At 42.4% G+C, this 5,000-nt stretch overlaps 1 protein-coding gene across 5 annotated transcripts in view; it reads right to left on the reverse strand.

The window, feature by feature from the left end:
• Positions 1-5,000, reverse strand: part of Syn (synapsin) — a 747,383-nt gene that overhangs the window by 732,970 nt on the left and 9,413 nt on the right. The window lies entirely within an intron of this gene.

Genomic DNA, 5,000 nt, shown 5'->3' on the forward strand with positions numbered 1-5,000 from the left:
CTCGAACTCAACTCTAGGCCAATCGGTAAGGCAGGTTCAAAGCTTTTATGAGCTTTCATCGTTGTAAATACCTGAAATGAATCGCAAGTCTCAGCGAATGTCAATAAAATAATTTCCGAAAGTCGCCCTGAGGTTCAAACCGAGGTCTCACTCAATGCTAAACTAACACCTTACTAACTGAGCCGTGGGAGCAACAAAAGTTCTCCAACTTGAAGCTGAACTAAATTCCAAAGATTCTATGCTGTTAACTGCCCTCGAGACCTAATTTCACAGAGAACCCAAATTCAAATATAGGCCAATCCCAAAGGCTAGAACAAAACCTTTATGGGCTTTGGTCGATATAAATACCTGAAATTAATTTCCTGTAACAGTGAATATAAAAAAAAAAATCTCTTTGACAGTCACCCCGGGGTTTGAACCGAGGTCTCGCTCAACGCCAAACTAACACCTTACCAACTCAGCCGTAGGAGCTACGAAAGTTCTCCAACTTTGATTAGAATTAACTCCCGAAGATTCTAGGTAGACTGTTAACTGCCGTCATGACCTAATTATAAAGAGAACACGGTAAATCTGATGTGAAACCTTTATGAGAGTTCGTCGTTGTAAGAACTCGAAGTGAATCGCTAGTAACCGTGAACATCAATTAAATAATCTTCCTCTTACTGTCGTCTCTTCCATTATCATCTCTCCATCTGCACCTTTTACCTTTTCTTCTCTACTTGATTCGCCTTCTATTCCTCTCATAATTTCCTTCCAAAACATTTTTTTTTCTGATATACTTTTACCCTATTTCACATCTGCTCTCCTCTTTGCTTCCTTTATCATATGTCTTACTTCCATTATCTTTTCTTTGTACCTCTCATATTATTCTCTTGTCCTATTTTGTAACTAATCTGTGAATGCCTGTTTCTTCTCTTCTACAACTTCTTTGTTTCATCATCTCACCACTCACTACTCTTCTTTCTATTTCCTCCCGTCCTCCTTGTTCCACACACCATCTTTGCACACCTTATGACTCACTCCTTGAACCATCCCCATTCTTTCTCCACTCCTAGTTTTACTCTATCCTTCACTCCCTCCCATTCTTCTCTCAGTTTTTTCTTGTATTCTTGCTCCTTTTATTCCACATTTAAGCAGTTTAATCGAAGCACCTCCCTACCTCTGTCTTTTTCCTCTCTCTCCATACATCCTCCATTCTCGACTTACCTTCCACTAAAAAAAAGTTTTATATTCCCCCACTCTTTCCCCTTAGAACATGTATATCCAAAAATCTTCCTATTTTTCTCCTGGTTACCACTGTATACTCCATTTAAGCCCTACCTACCACCCTTCCATCCACCACCCTCTCCCATGTGTACTTATGCTTGACTTTATTCATAAACACTGTACTTGCTATCATCAACTCTCTAAACACATATCCACCATCATCTCTCCTCTACAATTTTTCCTGGAACCTCACACTTCCCATCCACTCCGTCTATTGGTTCGTCTCCTACCCTAGCATTGAGATCTCCCAATGCAACTATAGTGACATTTCTATCTAAACCCTCTATGCACTCATTTAAATCTATCCAAAAAGCCCCCCTTTCCTATAACTCTTCTCGCTACCAGGTCTATATCTACTTACCAAAAAAAAAAAAAAAAAAAAAAAAAAATCTCCCTTTCAAGTTTCACCTTCATCCACATTAATCTTGAAGAAATCTTCTTTCACTCCACCACACGTTTACCTATATCTTCACTTACTAGTATAGCCACTCCTCTCTCTAGTCCTCTCTTTACTCCTGACACTCCCAACTACACTCACAAACTACTCACAAACTCAAACTCGCCCCTCCCTTTCAACTTTGTTTCATTTAATACCAACACATCCATCTTTTTTCTCACAAACACACTGCCTATCTCTTCCCTTTTACTGTCATCTGTATCACATTCACGCACATTAAAAGAGCCAAACCTCCTTAGGGCTTTGGTAGGTAAACTCCTCCCAGACCTTTCCCCTCCCCCCCCCTCTTTTTTTTTTTTCTTCTTTTTTCTTTTTTAGAAATATCCCATTTGAAGTTACAGAGAGTAAGATGCCTGGTCCTTTCCCAGTTGTTGTTTTTTCAGCTTTTACGATGGCAGTATTTCTTCTCCCCTCCTACAGGGTTCAGTGAAAAAGGAGATGAATATTCAGAGAAGTAGTGCAGGACAGTATTAAGAGGGGGCCAGCATAATGGAGGGACAATTGCAGCATAATAAAGTAGCATTATTACTCTATGAATAGAGATATCCTCTATCACAGACAAAATGATGTGTGACTCTGGTCCGTAGGGGCGCCCCATATAGATACTAAGGTATCAGCTGCATGTTACTAAGCAACTTTTAACCCCACAATAACATGCAACCAATACCCCTGACGAATATCAATCAAATAATTTCTGACAGTCGCACCAGGGTTCGAACCAAGATCTCGATCGTTTATATATATATATATATATATATATATATATATATACATATATATATATATATGTATATATAAAATGTGGTTGAAAAGATGAATGTGCTTATATATATATGCATATATACATGCATATATATATTATATTTATATATATATATATATATATGTATGTATAATATACACACACACACATGTATATATATATATATATATATATATATATATTGTAGTTATTCACAAGGCACACGTGAAAATAGTATGCAGAAAAAAACACTGGTAAATAAGAAACTTAGTCCGAACGTTTTCGTCTATTTAAGACATTATCAAGGAATACGTATTCCTAATAATATATTAAATAGACGAAAACGTTCGGACTAAGTTTCCTATTTACCAGTGTTTTTTTCTGCATATATATATATATATATATATATATATATATATATGTATATATATATATATATATATATATATATATATATATATATATATATATATATATATATATATATATACATATGGGTGTAAGAGGGCTCTGGATTGAGATAGCACCCTTGTCTGCCCGCAGCTGCAACCCTCTTTCGTAGGGTGGACGGACAACACGGGTTCTCATCCATCTCCCAAAGCTGTCACGTGTTGGCTCCAAGGGCAACACCCCGATAAACAGTCTCAACTGACGGGCCAAACCACGTGAGGGAAAAGCAGTAAGCCTTGAAATCCGGAGTGGAGACCCGCAGGAGGTTAAGTGCTACAATTATCACCGTTCCGGCATCTCCTGCAGCCAAACTGACACCAAACGTCATGCTTCGGATTCCTTTGAATTTCGTCAACAAGGCCGAGATTGGATTGGGTCACCCAGGATTTCCTTATTCAGGGCCAGGCTTCGCGCAAAAAAGTAACTGGAGAGGGATACTCTAGCCACACTGTAAAATGTGGACACAAACCGGAAGTTGTCAGTTTACGGGTTATAAGCCCTTCCAAACTGGCGTACAGGAAGGATTCCATGGGACAACTTTGACGGTGGGAGGGACCACTGAAGTCCTACCGTTCGACTACCGCCCGCCTCAAGCTGGGCAGCCCCCGGCCAATAAGGTGTCGGTCCGCCAACGTGTGCCGCTCCAGAGGGTGCCTGGAGCTTAGTGTCCGTCAAAACATGAAAAGCGGACGGAAACTTAGTACCCAACAGTCATATTACTGTTAAAAAGAAATCATCTATCTTGCGTCTGGTAAGCTGGAATGTCAGGACAATATGTCCTGGCCTCACCGACGATCTACAGCAGATTGATGACTCCAGAAAAACAGATATCATCAACCGTGAGCTGGAGAGGCTCAACATTGACATTGCTGCATTACAGGAGACAAGACTTCCATCGAGCGGCAGCCTCAGAGAACTGGATTATACATTCTTCTGGCAGGGAAAGGAACCAGAGGAACTGCACATGCATGGTGTAGGATTCGCAGTGAGAAACTCTCTACTGTCTTCAGTGGAACCGTCATCAAAGGGAACACCTCGAATCCTCCCTCTTCGACTCTCAATTTCTTCTGGCCCAGTCAACATCCTGAGCATCTACGCTCCCATACTCAGCTCTACGGCTGAGACCAAGGATGAGTTTATGAGGAGCTTGAGACTAACATCAGAGAAATTCCAGCCACAGAACAACTATACCTGCTTGGGGATTTCAACGCTCGTGTGGGAGCTGACCAAGAATCCTAGCCCCGCAGCATTAGCCACTTTGGTGTTGGCAAACTCAACGAGAATGGTCAAAGGCTTCTAGAAATGTGTTCTTACCGCGACCTCTGTGTAACCAACACATTCTTCGTCACCATACCTCAACACAGAGTATCCTGGCGTCACCCTAGATCACGTCACTGGCACCAGTTGGACCTCGTTATCACCAGAAGACCCTCATGCACGCAAAGAGTTCGCCTTCACCTTCAGCATCAAGAAGACCAACATCATGGGACAGGATGTCAGCAGCATTCCTAGCATCTCCATTGATGGCCACATCCTCGAGGTGGTGGGTGAATTCACCTGCCTGGGTTCCACCATCTCGAGCAACCTGTCCCTGGATGCAGAGCTGAACAAGCACATAGGCAAAGCAGCAACAGCATTGGCTCGCCTTGGAAAGCGTGTATGGGACGACACCATGCTGACCACCAACACCAAGATAGCGGTATAACAGGTTTGTGTACTCAGCACGCTCTTGTACGGCAGCGAAGCCTGGACCCTGTACTCCCGCCAAGAACGCCGACTCAACATCTTCCACATGGGCTGCCTCAGAAGAATCCTGGGCATTAGCTGGCAAGATCGTGTCTCCAACAAGAATGTTCTGACACAGGCGGGAATGCCCAGCATGTTTACCTTGCTCAGCCAGAGGCGATTGAGATGGCTGAATGGACGATGACCGAATGGACGATGGCCGAATACCGAAGAATGTACTGTATGGAGAGCTTGCCACTGGCTCCAGACCTGCAGGAAGGCTCATCCTCCGATACAAGGACGTTCTCAAACGTGATATCTGAAGGCAGGCGACATCAACCCAGCAAGCTGGGAGGCAGT

This window comes from Oratosquilla oratoria, chromosome 40 (genome assembly GCF_046742065.1).
Source record: "Oratosquilla oratoria isolate Oo_2021 chromosome 40, ASM4674206v1, whole genome shotgun sequence".
Classification (NCBI taxonomy): Eukaryota; Metazoa; Arthropoda; class Malacostraca; order Stomatopoda; family Squillidae; genus Oratosquilla; species Oratosquilla oratoria.